Here is an 18,535-nt window from a genome sequence, read left to right on the forward strand (position 1 = left end):
CATGGAATATTATTATCTTCAATAGTATTAACAACTGCTTTAAAAACAGCTTCTGAATTGCAAGTTTCCATCTTTAGAGATGCAAAATGATGAACTACAACTTCATTTTGATTGTCATCATAAAACTGCACCAATATTGCCAGTATACTTTCTTGAGCATTGCTAGTACTTTCATCCAAATTTAGAGAAAATGGAGTCTCCTTTAAAGTTTTAATGATATTTTCCTTAATAGTTTTTGCAAGCCCATATTTCATCTTATAACATGCAGTAGTCCTGGACATTTCCAACGAGTTTAGTGCCGTCTGATCGCGGCTCAACTGTTTGCAGAGTTCAATTAAATTGGGAGCTACATTGAAAGAAAAAGAATTCTTGGCGATAAACGAAGTTATTAATACCTCTTGGCGTGCTTTTCTTGCACAAAAAAGAACAAAAAAGAAGTTTTTTCCCCCTTTTCACGCATTATCACTGCCTTTGGAAAAAGAAAGGAAAAGTTTTCACCACACAAGTTTTTTGCGTTCACACCAGTTTTTTGCGTTTTCTGCTTTCAAAGCAAACAAAATTACCCAGATAAAAATAAATAATTCATTATTATTCCTACTTCCTTTTGAACGACGATCCCCGGAATTTCCGGGTATCAAAGTTCAAAATCCCCTAAATTCCGGGGTTTCCCCCGAGCACAAACACCCCTGTATGTAGAAAGGAGGCTTCAGGTAATCTCAAAACTATAGCTGAAAGAAATCAGATCAGAAAGTTAGTGCTGGATTGAACTGTAACGTCGCTTCAGTTCCATCAAGTTTCTAATTAAGTTTCGTTAAAGCAGAACGGCAACACTTTTTCTTATCTCCACAAAAAACAAAAGTCAGTATTCTATCATGTGATTTACTGTGCATGTAAAACACAAAGAAATATTATGAATAAGTATATATAATGTTGTAAAGGATAAAATATTGATTCTATTGGGGTCAGAGAAGTGTTATTTTCCCACATTTGCATATGAAACACTTCATGAATCGATTTTCCCAATCCGACAGATCACTATTCTTTTTACTCTTCACTCCAACACTGCTAATTGATTCTGATTCACCTATCATGCCAGATCTTTTTCATCAATGTCATTGATAGTTAAGCAGTGAGTAAAAACATGGGGATACTCAGATAACTGGCACTTGGCGAGGTTCCTGAAATCGCATTCGCCAACTTGGGTGATAGGCACCAAACAGTGGGAAGAGTGTTTAGGTTACTAGTCCAGATGTTAATTAAGACAGGGAAAAGGAAAGGATATTTTCTTTCTATATGGTTGATACTTCGCTTTGAGTATCGTGACTTTGCAGATAAATCTTTGTGCTGATGATCTATTGACTTTGTCAGTAGACATTTTGAATTCGCTGTTTAAATATTTTCTAAATTAATTAATTACACTTGTAATTAGAATAAGATAATTTTATTTATATATTTTTTATTTATGGAAGTCATTTGTTTAATCTAACAAATGCTTTTTTCTTATTATGTCCATGTATAAATACAATTAGGATTATATAGAATATCAAAAGCACTCCCAGGCTATTTGCTTAAGGAGAGAGAAATCTGTTAGCCATGGGTTGACTTTGAGACAAACTACCAGTGTGCAACAGTTTTACCCTTCAGCTGCTGAAAGACACCCTGTATCATATAAAAGCAGTTTGGTTAATCTTTGGATTATGGTAACTTGGCGATTTTTTGGCGACCAACCCTGCTGCAGCAACCTGCTAGTTTTTGTTTGAACACCATTTTGTTTTCAAGAAGTAAAGGCTTTTTTTTTTTTTTTTTTTACTCAACATTTTTTTCCAACTATCTGCTAGCCGAGTTACGCTTATGCTAGAACTTTTATGGAACAAAAGTGCTTAATCATGACGAAAATTAGGTGCGAAATAGGGACAAAGTGCAGAATCGCGCACTGCTTGCCGCATTTCTACGAATTGCACATACACGGTATCATCCATGTACACGTCGACCTATTTTCACTTAAAAAAACATCCCAGAATTGCACAAAAATGGCATTACACTCTTGACTATATCCATGTACACTGCTAAAGTCCTAGCTAGTAACCTTTATCGTCTCACCAAAATGTTGCCAAATTACCTGTTACCATATTCCAAAGATTAGCCAGCAGTTTTTTACCCCTTCATAATTACATTTCTATTCAATTATAACTATTAAAAATACAATAAAATGATAATCAGACTTTGAAATGCTAATAAGTTGGTATAAAATATTAAGCAAATATTCTGCTGTTTTCCTATGTCAAGCATATTTCACCGATTTCTTGGATTCATTTTGTGGATTAAAAGTTGGATATATCAGTAAAAAATCTAAACCATTAAAACAACATGAGCATTTCTTTATTTTTTCACAAAAAACAAAGTTAATTAAATTTGTAACTTCAAATTTATATTCTGATGTGTTACTTACAGAAGTTGGACAAAAATATGATAACACATTTAAAAAAACATGTTTCTTTGGTTAATATGGTATAGGAAACCCGTTGGCATCTAAAACAGCTTGCAGTCTTCTCGGAATGGATAAATACAGTTCCTGTATGTTTGCCAAGGGAATATTATACCATTCTTCCTGCAAAACGGTGGCAAGTTCAGATAACGATGTTGGCGGTGGATAACGAGAACGCACTTTCCGTTCCAATGTAGACCACAAAGGTTCGATAATATTCAGGTCTGGTGACTGTGGTGGCCAGGGGAGATGGGACAACTCATCCTCTTGCTCAGAAAACCAGTAATGGACAATGTGAGCTGTGTGAACAGAGGCTTTGTCGTCTTGGAAGACACCATCACCATCGGGGAACAAAGTTTGTACCATGGGATGAACTTGATCGGCCAAAATGTTCACATAAGTCTTGGCAGTCATGTGCCCTGACACAGTTATCATGGGGCTAGCAGCAGAGTCGTATCTAGGGTTTTCAGCGCCCAGGGACAGCTGAAGATTTCGCGCCACCTACTGCTTGCCAAAGATGGAAAACATTTAATTCTAAAATGTTGTAACATCAGTTTCGCGCCCCTTGGATTCTGCGCCCGGGGACAGATGCCCCCCTTGCCCCCCTCTAGCTACGCCCCTGGCTAGCAGAGAACCACGATATGGCTGCCCAAATTATAACAGAACCCCCGCAACAAGCAGTCTGTATAATAGGCTTGAGATGGCGTTCTCCAGACGTAAACTCGGCCAGAAGTGGGGAAACAACGTGAAAGAAGACTCGTCAGACCATATTACTCGCTTCCACTGCTCTATAGTCCAGGCTTTATGACTTAAACACCACCTTTTCTTGTTACGGGCATTAGCATCACTGATGAGTGGCTTCTCAATTGCAGCACGGCTAGCAATTCCCTGTTTATGAAGCTCCCTTCTAATTCTTTTGGTACTCACAGGGTTCGGTAACACAACATTCATTTCAGCAGTAACTTCTGCAGCTGTGGTCTTCTTATTTTTCATCACAATTGCCCTTAATGATCGTCTGTCATGATCACTCAGGACACACTTTCTTCCGCGCTGTGATTTAGCAGATGATGTTTTTCCGCTTTTCAAATATGCGGAATAAATCTTCGATACAGTACCTTTTGAAACACTAAACACCTCTGCTACCTTGCTTATGGAAACACCTACCATACGTGCTCCAACAATTTACCCACGTTCGAAGTCTGTTAACTCTGACATAATGCAATGACAACCTCACATAACAGTACTCCAACAACTGAACTGTTTAGCACATTTACAAAGTTGTATAGGTGGCGTCAATAGTCAAAAATGCCAGCGCCACCTACATATTTTATTAAAATCAATCTTTCTTTTCAAACATGCATTTCACAAGGTGTTTCCATATTTTTGTCCATCCACTGTATATTCATGTTTAATAGTAATGAATGCAAAATAAACAGAAACTTCAAATAAGTAAAAGATAGAAATCTTTGCATCACTGTATTTGCAACAAACGCATAACTGAAATACATTCGCTGACCACATAAAATTGCTTGGGGGTCGCCAGTTTGAAACCACTGATATAGAAAAAGTTTAGATTGCACAAAATAATATTTTAGTTGTACCAAAATAATATTTTAGAATTTAACTTTTCGTGGAATAAATGCAGACAACTTCAAATACCCTTATCCTATTCTATTTGATTGGTCTCTTTCTGAAATTTAAACAACTGCATAACGTAACATCATGAAAAGCCATAGGAGCGCTTGTTACAAATCTTGTTTCGCTGCAGTTATGCAATTCAGGATTACATTTCTTTGGTTACCTACATGAAAACTATTTTCCTACTTAAACTAGAAAAAATAATAAAAATAACCCTCTTAAATTTATTGATTGAAATTATGTACATAAAAGAATCTGGAATGTAAAATATAAACCTGACTGGATGATTGAAAAGCCTGGAATACATTTCGAGGATGCAATATATTACTGTGGAATTACATACATATTTTATTATTTTAAACTTTCATCATTAACTATGTGATATATATCGCATTTTCGTTATTATTACTGCATTTATATAAAGAACACATTTTCAAACATATATAACCATTTTTAGGGATAATCGTTCAAATTAATGGTAAGAATTAAAAACGAGATATATAAAAGTTAATAATGCTGGAGTTATATACAGTCAAAAGTCTTTAATCCGGCTCATCAAGACTTCAGCGATTCTGGATTATAGATCATCAGTTTAAATCAAGCAGTAATTATAAAATTAAAAATATGAAACCGTAATTTATGAAATAAAGAGCAATTATGATCTAAAGGGTATCAAAATTTACAAAAAAAAAAAAGCTCAATATTTGTTTGTTTACTTTATTAAACATTTCTTTCAATGTGCACATGCGTTAAGCATACATTACTCATAGTTGAAATTAAAAAAATTGCAACCAGAAAACTATCTGATGTGTATTTGTGAAACGAGGAATTTAATTTAAATCATATCAAAGACGGAGTACATTGAGATGAAATACTGCATTTAGTACGGAATTATAAACTGAATAAAAACATCTGCTCTGAAGATAAGGATAGTGCTCACAGATCAACTTCAGTTCATTGCGCACCGCAACGTCCCCCACCCAGAGAAGCGTGAAATTGATAAACAGATTTTGGAATGGTTAGAGAAACAAAGGATATGCCTTTATCCATTTTTTGCAGCAATTCCACTTTTTGTTTGATGGACATCGAAACATGCTTTCGCTTTGTAGATCCTTTGGCAGCTCCAGAATCGGAAATTCTTTTTGACATAATCGAAAGCTCAAGCTTACTTTTATAAAATTGCTCTAACAGTCTGCAAAAAATACTAAGACGGATCGAATTAGAAGATTAAGGAACAAAGCAATCAGCAACATTAACTGAAATAGATAATTTTAGCTTAGCCTATACCGTCCGTTATACATTAAACGCGCATGCGCAAACGTCATATGCGCATGCATAAAGGTATTATGCGCATGCATAAATGCATTATGTGTTTATGCATGCACAGAAAGTTTGTAGTTTTGAGGTCCGGATTAAAGACTTTTGACTGTATATCATAATATTAAATACTAAGATGAAAAAAGTATCATAGATTTACTTAATCACAACAATAACCGTTTACAATTTGTTCCATGTAAATGGTTTATCATCGCAATGCAAATGCTACACTTTGCATTATGCAATTTTTGTCCAGCAAAGCTTTTCCCTCTGATATTGGGCTGAATAGGGAATTTTTGAAAAGCGCCTTTTGATGCCATTTCCCCCTTGACGTCAAAAAATTCCTTCTAAGGATATCACTATTCAAGAAGGCGGAAAAAATTGTGCCGAGTGCCACTTATCTGAGTTTTTCCAAAAATATAAGCAATTCAGGGTTTTCATTAGCAGAGAACCTGTTGGCGCTTCAGGAAAGAAACCGTTGGTGCCGTTGCATTTTTACTCGCTAAGCTCGCGGTTATCCAGGGTTCGTACACATTTCTGCACACGGAAATTAAGTACTTTTAAGGACCATTAATGAAAAAATTAAGGACCTATGAGCAAATGGGAACTGAAAAAAAATTCAATTAATATTATCCATGCCTTAATTTCATTTTAGTAATACCATCCTAAAAATGAAACAGATCCCTAAGTAGTATGCATTATTAATAAACATCAATTAATTAACATAATTATTAATAGGTCTGAATAAAATAAACTTCATGCAATTTATCAAGTAGCATTCAATTTTTTTAACTTATAATAGTTGACATATTTGAAACAAGATAAGTGACATTTACATTTTACTAACCGTTAGCTTTATGTTGATTTTTTTTTTAGGTCTCATTTTGTCACATACTTGGTCAGTCTAGAGGTTTAGTAAATAGCAGGTAGATTTTTATGTCAAACGGCATAGGTTGAAATGAGAAGTAAGATCATAATCAGCATGATTCTGAACAAAAGACTGAATGTTGTCACCACTGCTGCTTGTCTAGAGAGAGACCTGCTGATTAGAGCAAAACTAAAAGGACTGACCTAGGCATGGTTTACAAGTGTTGAAAGTTATTCAGGCTCTGTTTGATGCCGTTAGTGTTGTAGCTTCGTGTAGAGTTCCAGGGATTGTAACCCAGTTGATATACTTTAAGGTTCCAATAAGCCATGAAAGCACCAGAGGTGATAAACTGTTTTGTACTATTTTAAGTCTCACTAGATGCAAAGAATAAGTTTTACTTGAATTTTTACTTTTTATTTTATCTTGTGACCACAGTGAATATTAATGAAAGTAAATAACTCGCTTTAATATGTAAAGATAATTTTTAAGGGTAAGCAGTTAGTTATAAATTATTAAATTAGGTAATTTGATAACATTAATCATTATGGATTTACATGGCCACCATTAAATTTTATTTTTTATCCTTTTTTGATATCCTATGGATTTAACAATTTGGGAATTGCCCATGACGAAAAGTACGCAATAGAATTTTGGGTAAAGTGCAGAATCACCCACTGCTTGACTCGTTTCTAAGAACTGCACATACATATCCATGTACACATCGACCTATTTTCACTTCAAAAAAAAAATCCCAGAATTGCACAAAAATGGCACTGCGCACACCCTTTATCTATGTACACATCGACGTATTTTCACTTAAAAAGAAACAGGAAACTGACAAAAATCCAATTGTTTTTACCCTTGTAAAAAGCGGCAAACAAATAAGTGGGCGATTCTGCACTTTACAGATTACAGAGATTTTTTTTCAAAGAAAAGGCATCATTCATTATAGAAAATTATGTTTGAACAACCAACGAGATGAAACTATGCTTTAGCGATAACTCTGTAGCGAAATAGTGATGCATGCATCCATTCAGTTATGTTTAGCAATTTTTATATAAATTATAATAATGATCTGAAATATGTAGTTATTTACTCTTATACTTCCATTCAGTCATGTTTAGCCTTTTTATATAAATTATAATAATAAAAAAGTACTATATGAAATTAGTCTTTCATCTAAATTAAAACATCAATCTTAGTCGTCATTTACTATTATACTTCCTTTCTTGTGTTATGGTTGCCGCAATTATTTTTGGCAGCACTGGCATCAACAATAGTTTGGCGATATTTTATGGCCCTCAAAATCGAATAGTACCTATTTTTTAATAATAAATTAACCTATATTTTAATGAAATTTATCAATGTTACGATGTTTTAAAAAAAATCGTCGAAAAATTCTTAAATCTCAGAATTAAAAATTTTCTATAGAAGCTGATCGTAAAATCGCCAAACTGTTGATAAGACGCCAAATTTAGAACCGTTTAATAAAAAAATTCACATCCCCAAAGCGAAAAGTTGTTTAAAAATGAATTTCGAAATGCTTATGTTTCACTTCTTGCTTAGAAATTCGAGTATTCCATCATTTATATTAGAAATAGAAACAAATTATAAACCATGAACCCATTCAAAACATAACCATATGTGTCGGTGAAACGCCAAAAATATTCCTACAAAATGCTAATTCACATTTGAAATGGCAGTTGTAAAAACAGACAAATTTCAGATGATTAAAATTAAGGACTTTTAAGGACCAAAAACCGATTCCAAAAAATCTAAGGACTCTTAAGGACCGTACGAACCCTGTTATCGACAATGAGCCGAGCCATAAATTTGATACTTTGTAAACGTGATTTTTAGTGCATGTAAATTCAAGTTAGCAGACAAAACAATATATTAAACATATGGTAGTAAAAATTCACAAATAAGCATGTAGATGTAAAACTAACCGGTTAAACGTGATATATGAAAATAAATTTGTATTAAATTCAAGTTAGCACAGAAAAGATTATATTAAGCATAAGACAATATATAAGCATTTATAACGGAAATAAAAATTCATTTAAAAATATAAATTAGTATGAATGTATTGAAATTAACCAGTTAAATGTGATAAACGAAAAAAATTTGTCTTAAATTCAAATTAACACAGAAAACAATATATTCCTTACACCAGCAGTGGTTTGCTAATTTTGATGACCATGGTGATGCATCAAACTATTCTGCATCTTAGATAATCAATATTTTTTATTTCAATTTAATCATCTATTTATATCACACCTACCATCCTCTGAAAAATTGTTAAAGCATTAACAATATATTATCTCGTTAAAATTTTACGCCATAAAAATTTACCGTATTTTTCGCCATATAAGATGCACTTTTTCTCCCCAAAATCAGGGGGGAAGTGCCTGCGTCTTATACGGCAAATACAAAAGCCCACCATGGCCCTCCGCTGCCCCTCCAACTCTGCATACATACCTTACCGCAGGAATACTGTCCACTCCGTTCCCTTCCACCTCTTGGTGCCGTCTGAGACCAGGAAGCCCCGCTCTGCCTCGCACTGTATTTGGACGGTCTCTGCCTCACGCTGCGATTGGCTGAGCGAAGAGGCTCGTGCCTTCGCTCACTCCCGCGCTGGCTTTGTGCACTTTTTGGAGTCTCGTAAGCCAGCGCGGGAGAGGGTGAAGGCATGCATCTCTTCGCTCAGCCAATCGCAGTGCGGGAGCAAGCGGAGGCGCGGATAGCTGTGAGCTGTGATATATGTAGTATGGTATATCTGAATGAAATATATCATATTTCATACCACCCCATCAAGATGTCGAAGCAGAAGAGACTGGCATATAAAGTTGCTTTCAAGCTGGAAGTAATAAAATTTGCTAAGGAGCATGGAAACAGAGCAGCGGAGAGACACTTTGGGCCACCTCCAACTGAGAAAATGATAAGAGTGAAGGAAACAGGAGGATCAGCTCCAAAAGTTGGATAAAAGCAAGCACACCTTGCGCGGACCAACTGCAAAGTGGCCAGAGTTAGAGGTAGAAGTAAAGGAGTGGATCACACGTCACCGGCAAAATGGACTTTCTGTCTCAACAAAAAAGATAATCTATGAGGCCAAACGCATTGCTGTGGAGAAAGGCATTCAGGATTTCACCGGATCACCATCGTGGTGCTATAGATTTATGAAGAGATCTGGCCTTTCTATGCACACCAAAACCAGAATTGCACAAAAAATGCCAAAGGAATATGAATCAAAGATTCTGTCTTTTCATAAGTTTGTTATTGATGCAAGGAAGAAGAATAACTTTGAAATGAGCCAGATTGGGAACATGGATGAAGTCCCGCTAACGTTTGATGTGCCATCTAACAGAATCGTAGATAACAAAGGAGGCAAAAGCATAACCGTAAAAACCTCAGGGCATGAGAAAACCCACTACTCGGTTGTGCTGTCCTGCTGCGCAGATGGTACCAAACTGCCGCCAATGTTGATCTGTAAAAGGAAAACATTCCCAAAAGAAACAATTCCACAAGGAGTCATCGTGCACGTTCATGATAAAGGATGGATGGACGAAAATGGCATGAGGCTGTGGATTGACAAAGTGTGGCCCAAACGTCCTGGCGGGCTTCTGAAGAAATCTTCCTTGTTGGTGCTTGACCAGTTCAGAGCGCACATTACAGAAACTACTAAAAAGAACTTTAAGGAAGTTAAGACCCAAATAGCTGTGATTCCTGGTAGTCTTACCAGCCAGCTGCAACCTCTGTACATTTCTATTAACAAACCGTTCAAAGTTCTGATGCGAGAGGTGTGGAACACCTGGATGGCAGCTGGGAACCATGATCTGACTCCTACTGGACGGATGAAGAGGCCCACTATCACACAAGTGTGTGAATGGGTTAAAAGGTCATGGGACTCCATAAAGAAAGACACTGTTGTAAAATCATTCAAGAAGTGTGGCATTAGTAATGCCTTGGATGGAACAGAAGACGACGTCTTATTTGACACCAGTGAGGAAGAAAGTGATGACAATGACTGCGTGGATCTGTCCTTCCTCATTTCTGATAGCAGTGAAGAAGAGGAATTCTTGGGGTTAGAATAAAAACATGACAGCCTTATTATTGTTACTTTCACTGTTTGCTGACTGTTTATGAGAGTAAAGACAGCTCTTAGTATGTTACATGGTTGACATAAAATTTTTCTTAAACTGCTGTTAACTTTATACAGTTGATATAAAATATTTTACTACAGAATTTGGTTCATAATCTTTTTTTTTTTTTTTTTCTAGATTTGCCTCCTTTAAAATTGGGTGCATCTTATACGGCGAAAAATACGGTATTTATTCTCATAATTTTAGATGACAATAACCAACAATAAAAATAAAAGCATTACTTATTTAAAATGCACATTTTTGCGGCCTACGGAAACAAGTTATTTTAGAGGTTGGAAACCTCATGGTTCTTAGAGCTGTTAATAATTAAGAACAAAACGTGAACAGCCGTGTTACAAATTAGCATTCACCTCTTCCGCCGTATTGTCTTCCTTTCATCCCAAACTGAGAACTGGCCTCTATCTACGAAAATATTTCTATCTATTTTTTATTAAAAAATTCAGAAAAATAATAATAAATAAGAGAAGAATAATATAAACCTGCAAATGCGAACAACGACAATGATAATTCAACTAAATGAACGCAAGAGGAATGGTTGCAAACTTCAAACAAGCGAATACGATAAATATGCTGGATTACCAGGTTTTGAACTATTATCGCCAAAGTTGGCGATGTTTACATTTACTGGGTTCTCTGAAGTGCTTCCGCAATTCAATTCAGTGAGCAAACAGTTCTGATCCGATCCCACAAAAGAGCAGTTTTGCAAATTTCTAATGTAGAAGCTGTTTTAATAATGAAATAGCATTATTTTACTAAAAATTTTTTGAATCTTCAGAATAGCTCCACAGCTTAACAGATGAATTATAAATACTTGTTTTACATAAAAATAGTCTGTATGTTTTCAACTAAGGAAAGGGAACGAATCCAAATCCAACTCTCAGAAAAACCAATCACCTTACACTTCAGAACGAAGTTTCAGGTTGATATTTATATACCAAAAGTTAACACAAAATACAAATGGTAAGTATTTTGCTGACAACTTTTGGATTGCTTGATTGATAAATCTAACAAATGTTTACTGGTTTTTGTTCATTATTTTTTTGGATCTCTTAATAAATATTTTTTTTGGTACAACTCTAATACAGTCAAAAGTCGTTAATTCGGACACCCATAATACGGAATGATCTATAATCCGGACCTCAAAGCTAAAAATTTTCTGCGCATGCGGCGCGTTGGCACATGCGCACAGGCGTTTTACGCGTGCATGTAAGACCTTGACTACTGCGCATATGCGTGTGCGCAAGTGCAGAATACGTTTTCGCCTGCGCGTTTAATGTATAACGGACGGTGTAAGCTAAAATTATCTAATTATCTATTTCAGTTAATGTTAATCATTGCATAATCTTCAAATTGGATCCCGCATATTATTTTTGGCAGACTGTAAGAGCAATTTTATAAAAGTAAACATGAACTTTCGATTATGTCAAATAGAATTTCCGATGCTGGAACTTCCAAAGGATCTACAAAACGAAAGTATGGTTCGATGTCCAACAAACAAAAAGTTTAATTGCTGCAAAAAATGGACAAAGACATGAAGAATGTGACAGAGAGGTTAGTGAAAACGAAAAAATTTCGATTGACAAGTTAGTCGGTATTCTCGGCACAGCAATTAACGGGGCTTGAACAGGGGAACTTTGTAACTGAACAAGAAATTATGTCTGTTTTAGAATTAAAGACTTTTGACTTTTTAAAACGAAGCAACTTAAACAACTTACATTGAAAGAAATGTTTAATAAAGTAAACAAATAAATATTAAGCTTTTTTTTTTTTTTTTGTAAATTTTGATACCCTTTAGATCATAATTGTTCTTTATTTCATAAATTACGGTTTCATATTTTTAATTTTAGAATTTCTGCATGCCATCTTACGAGATTTAAACTGATGATCTATAATCCAGAAAAATCGATAATCCGGAATCGCCGAAGTCCCGACGAGTCCGGATTAACGACTTTTGACTGTATATGCCTTAATTTCACCAAATGTGGCGATATGTGTTCTGCGCTGGTTTTTGGCACGATTGCATGTTCTATGGCAACCTTGTTGACGTTGAAAAATCTTTCGCTGGAGCTCGTTGATTCGCCTCTGTGTCTGAGAAGATGGGAGGGAAAGATAAAATGGTAGTTGTTGAATTGAAGTTCGGCAAAAGGAAATATCATTGTGGCTATCCTGTTGAGGGGTAGTGGGTATTTGGAAGTGTGGAAAGAGGGTCTGGGAGATTATTTTTAATGGCAGTGCATGACAGAAGTAGGGATTTGTGATTTTATTTATTTGTGAACCATAGTATAAATTTTCTGGATAGTGTGTCTGGCTGTCATGTAAATACGATAGTGATTACGTGGCGGCATGTTAAAGGCGGTATGAAATTTATATTTCTGCTATTCGAAAAGCCATTAATTCATGGTAAGTACATTTTATTTTATCCTTGTTCTTATTTTGTAGAATATTAGGTTGATCTTTACATTATGGTAACTTGGCGATTTTTTGGCGAAAATTTGGCAACCAACTCTTCTACAGCAACCCTCTATTTTTTCCCCCCGCCGCCATTTTGTCTTCACGAAGTAAAGACATGTTTCTTTTCTTTTTATCTACTGAACACTTCTTCCAACAATCTAGTAGCCGAATTACACTTATGCTAGAAATTTTATCAAACAAAACTGCTTAATCATGACAAATATTCACTGCAAAATTGGGAAAAAGTGCACAATACCATACTCCTTGCGCGTTTTTCAAATAACACATACACATAAACCAAGTACACGGCGACTTATTTTTACTTAAAAAAACATCCCAGAATTGCACAAAAATGGCATTGCGCACACTCTTCACTATATCCATGTACACTGCTTTTTTCTCATAAATTAGAAAAATTTCACGAAAATACATGACAATTTTCTCAATCTTTAAACCCGGTAAAAAGAACATATATGAAATTACCTGACCGCGAAAAAGTATTTACCCTTTCCAAATATGAACATTTCCACATATAAAATAAATAAAATATCCAAAAACTTTTACCTCTAAATCATCTATTACATTATACACGTCACCAACGAATTCATACCACAAGCATTACAAATACTTAGTATCAAATATTTAAATTATTTCCATGCACGTTTATTTCAACTTAAACATATACCAAATTCCTACAAACATAAAATTCACAAAATAACTCTCATTTCATTAAAATATAATTAAATTCAAAAACACTACTTAAAATATAAATGAGCACATACATTAAATTAATAAAAATTACCTTACAATCCTAATTACTTTAAACTAAATCATTGCTAATAACAATTTTCCCAATAATACCAAATTCCTTTCCACCTTACATTTAGAACAATGCATAAAAATAATATCCTCAAATAATTAAAAATACTAACTTACCTAATCTTCTTCAGAATCTTGATTACGTGGCGGATACACATTTCTAATTCATTCAATAAAATTATTTAAAGATTTTTTCTGCGAATTTTTCCCCCATACTTCCTCCGCTAAATAAAAAGCAAACTTCTCTTCATCACAATGCCTAAATACCCATTTCGAATTCACTTTAGTTAGTCCATGGGATACAAAAATTAAACAACACTGTTTCACACAACACAGAATAAAGCTAAATACAAAATTTCCACATTTTTTCCCGATTTCCCCCCTTTTCCGATTGAAGAACCGTAATTCGTCCATTAATATCACATGACATATCCCATGATCTCTCATTTTCCTCACGCAAAATAATGCGTAATCGGAACTGAGTACTGCTCACATTATTACCAAAGTCCCAGGTAGTAACCTTTATCGCCTCCAAAATGTCGCCAAACTACCAGTTACCATATTGTAAAGATCAACCGAATATTATGTTCATTGGTTCTTTAGTATGAATTTCTGTTATTATTGTTGTTTTTTTTTAATTGTTTGAAGTTTATTTTAGTTTATTTTGTTGTTTAGTGTCTAGACTGTGCAATTCGTAGATGTTTTTTATAGTTGAAACAGAACGCTGTGTACATAGTATTATTTGAAATTTATTGTTATTTTATTAAAGCGAGGAGTGCGTAGATCGTAGATTCCTTCTTTGCCTAAATTGTGCAACTCGTAGAATTTTTTTTAAGTTTAAACAGGATGCATTGTACATGGTATTCTTTGAAATTTATTGTTATGTTAATTTATTAAAGCGAGGTGTGCGTAGTTTGTAGATTCGTTTGTTGCCTACATTGTGCCATTCGTAGATTTTTTTTTTAGTTAAAACATGTCTCTGTGTACATGGATTCTTGTCAAATATTTTTGGTTAGAAACTTTACGTTTTTGCTATCTAAATTTTTTGTTTTGGGATTTTTAGCTAAATTGTATGTTGAAAATGTAGTTTTTGCATGTGCAAAAACTGCATTTTTGAAGACATTTTAGGCTAAAAGTTCGAAATGTAGACAAAAAATTTAGATAGTAATTTGGCAGCGTGAAGTTTCTCGCCAAAAATATTTGGCGACTTGAGGGCGCACATCATAGTTCCTTTTTTTTTATATTATTCAAGTTTAAACTTGTATATATTTATATATTTTTTATATCTAACAAATATTCATCTTCATATATTATTATATTCTAGAAAAAAAGGACAAAAATCATCCATACAATATTTTAAAACAAAATTTTGTGTACCTTGTAACACAATATATATGCAAGTATACTACTGAAAACTTTTGATTTTATCAAAAATGCTTATTAATTCATTTGCAAAAAGTACTCAGGGAAAAGTGCAGAATCACTCACTGCTTAGCGTGTTTTTAAGAACTGAACAAACTCATTATCCACATACACATCAACCTATGTTCACTTAAAAGTCAGAGAAAATTGACAAAAATCCAATTCCTCTAACTCTTATAAAAAGCACCAAATAAGTGGGCGATTCTGCACTTTACCCAAAGCACTCATTACATGTTTTATATAGTTACCTGTATGTTTTCAACTAAGGAAAAGGATCAATCCAAATCCAACCCTCGGAAAACAAATCATCTTACACTTCAGAATGAAGTTTCAGGCTGATATTCATATACCAAAAGTTAACGCAAAATGCAAATTGTAAGTATCCTGCTGACTACTTCTGAATTCAATGGATATTCATATAAAAAATACATGCAATTTTATTTCAAATGTTAATACTTCTTTATTATTACAGACCCCTTACGTTATTGGCCCAAAGAAGTCTATGATCAATTGATTACATCAAATCTCCACTAATATAATCATACCAATATATAATACTTCCACACATTAAACAAAAATTACCATATTTATTAAATTAAAAAAATATATCGCCAAAACAGTAGTCGCCATGTTACGCAAAGCACCCGGGACAGAAATCAGTATATTCCAAATTAACATTTCGATCCAATTAAAAATTTACAAAAGGTAAAATCCTAGTACTCGGTGCAGCCTTAGCGCGATTTTGAAAATTATCGCCAAAACCAAAATGACCCGTTTAACTACTCATCGTATATATCCCGTTTACTGCTCACCATAAAGTCGCCAAAACACTTGTGCACCGGATACTATGATTAACCTAATGCGGAATAAAGAAGTCATCTTACAAAGACACAAACGAACTATACACTTGAAAATAAAGGCCAATTCAAAATATTCATTCAATCAGAACTTTTAGGGTTAATGTGGCAGCTGGCCACGTGTAAAAAAAAAAAAAAAAAAAAAAAAAAACCAGCTTGGTTTAACACCTTATACAATTAATTGCTTTATTTGAAGTACAGCGTATAACTCACAAGAAAGTGAAACACTATTATAAAATACTTACAAGGAATCAAATGTAATAATACTGAAATCATATACATTTCATACTTACACATTTCTACCACGTTAGCACAAACGACTTCTTTTTGAAATACCATCACTAACTAATGCCATACCATAGAGGTAAATTGCTAAACATTCTCAAGTTATTTTTTTCTTTTTGTTTTTTTTCAAAGCACTCTTTTATTTTATTTATTTATTTATTTTTTATGAAATGCTTCTAAAATTTCCAAAGCTCTTTTTCTTTCAAAAAAGTAAATAAAATGTTTCTATATGTGTTTACATAACAATAGATTGTGAAAATAAAGACAAATATCCATACGCGATTTTTAATGCTTGTGACGACATTGTTTGCAATACTGAAAAGTCGTCCGTAAACATTTCGTGTTGCGATTTTCTATTTGAATAAATGGCAACAGTAAAAGAAGAAAATAAACATTAGAATTTGTTTTCAAAGAAGAAATTCGTTATCATTTTATTCTGTTCTCTTGTCAGTAAATTTATTTAAAGAGAGGTGTTCTCTATAGTATACTGTTAAAACATTAGACCTAAAAACTGGTGATGGCATTCGTAACTGATTGATAGCGATTAAATGTCTACAAATGAGAAATTGCTTTGCACAGATTCGGAATTGCCAGAGTAAATTTAAAACTTCCTCGTTTTTGCAAACTTGACCCCAAAATAGGGTTTCTTTAGATGGAAACAGAATTTCGCAACACTCCAACGCTGATAAAACGAAATATGATTATGTCGTCAGTTTGATCAAAGCAAGAGCATTTTCACAAGTCGCTGATATCCTTGTCAAACCACCAGATGATGGCAAATGTCCGGTCTTTAAAAAGAGGCTTATGGAAATTTTTACCGATTTTGAATCACAGAAAACTCAGAAGCTTCTGATTGAATTGGAATTGGATAACAGGAACCATCCAGCGAAATGGGCAACTTGGTGATGGAGCAGATGCCGGATGAATTTTTTGAAAACTTTGTGGATGTAGCGACTATTGCTTAATATGAGGAGCATTTTTCGGTAAGGCCCGTCTACACATAGCGATTTCCTTCGCGGACTTAGCTGGCCGACAATATCTGAAATAGCTCGCCTGTCCAAACGGAACGATTTTTTCGTTAGTATAGGAATTCACTGTGAAAGGAAGTGTTCCCGCCCTCTCCAGCGTCACACTGTCTACGATTTGTAAACAAAGCTTACAGTGTTGTCAAATAGTCAAAATAATGGATGACTATTTTACTTTAAATTGCTACTATAGATACAACTACAATTTTGAACTTAGCTACTGCTACAGAAGGGAGAAAAAAAATAAAAGAAAATGCGTTTGGACCAGAAATTGGGTCAAACGACGAGAAATTCATGGCGCCTTCGTAATACTCTGCTTCGGGAGTTGCGTATTGAAGACACGGTACAATTCGGAAAGTATTTACAGATGATGCCGCGTGATTTTGATTTTTTCCTAAATTTAGTTTGCAGCAAAATTTTTTTTAAATATGCTTTTCCTTTGTGTAATGAGTACACAAATTACTCCTTTTTTATTTTATTTATTTATTTTTAAATTTCAACTTCTGGCACTCCCATTTGAGCACTTAAATCTTGAAATAATAAAATAACCCTGTTTCAGAAAAAATAAGTAACTACTGTGCTTTAAATCAAAGCGTTTATTAATAAATAAATAAACAATAATGTCATCAATATAAAACCAGTATGAGTAAAAAGTAGTGTGTATTGTGTGTATTTAATTATGGCAAAGCACACGAGGGCTATCCGTAAAAAGTAGTAATAAAGAATAAAGATTACTACATTACAATGCAACAGTGTAATTTCAGTTCAAAAATTTCAAAATAAGAAATATCATAAAGGTGAAAAGTCTTAATTAGCATATTTATTGAACATTAAAAAACTAATATCAGCATAATTAAATAACTAATACAGTCTGATAACTATGCTCATATGACTCTATCAGTTAATCACATAATAAAATTTAGCAATAAATTAGGTTGTAATTTGTTTTCGCAAAATGCAATTCACACAAAACTGAGTTTGTGACTTATGACTTTCTCTTGAGCTGGTATGCAACTACTAACACGTGCCAACGAAAATAAAAAGAAAGGCGTCAAAATTCAATAAACACCGCATTCATAGGCGAAAAAATAAAAAGTGACTTTTAAGTCATGCAATTCGAATTTAGTGATAGGGAAACGAAATTAAAATGTCCTTGCAGGCGCAGAAAGTCCAAAATTTAGGTGAGGGATGGAACCCGCGATCTC

General features: G+C 34.1%; 1 protein-coding gene across 3 annotated transcripts in view; it reads right to left on the bottom strand.

Moving 5' to 3' along the window:
* Positions 1-16,410, bottom strand: part of Eaf6 (chromatin modification-related protein EAF6/MEAF6) — a 68,088-nt gene extending 51,678 nt beyond the window's left edge. The window contains exon 1 of one of the 3 annotated variants that reach the window (XM_085813865.1): positions 16,314-16,410. The gene's annotated coding sequence lies outside the window, so the exon portion shown is untranslated. Of the gene's footprint in view, positions 1-16,265; positions 16,284-16,313 lie in introns of those variants that run through there. The other 2 variants (XM_085813863.1, XM_085813867.1) reach the window with 2 other exon arrangements.
* Between the last annotated feature and the right edge of the window lie 2,125 nt (positions 16,411-18,535).

This window comes from Stegodyphus dumicola, chromosome 3 (assembly GCF_044657685.1).
Source record: "Stegodyphus dumicola isolate Sdum_Otavi_A_Nest chromosome 3, ASM4465768v1".
NCBI lineage: Eukaryota > Metazoa > Arthropoda > Arachnida > Araneae > Eresidae > Stegodyphus > Stegodyphus dumicola.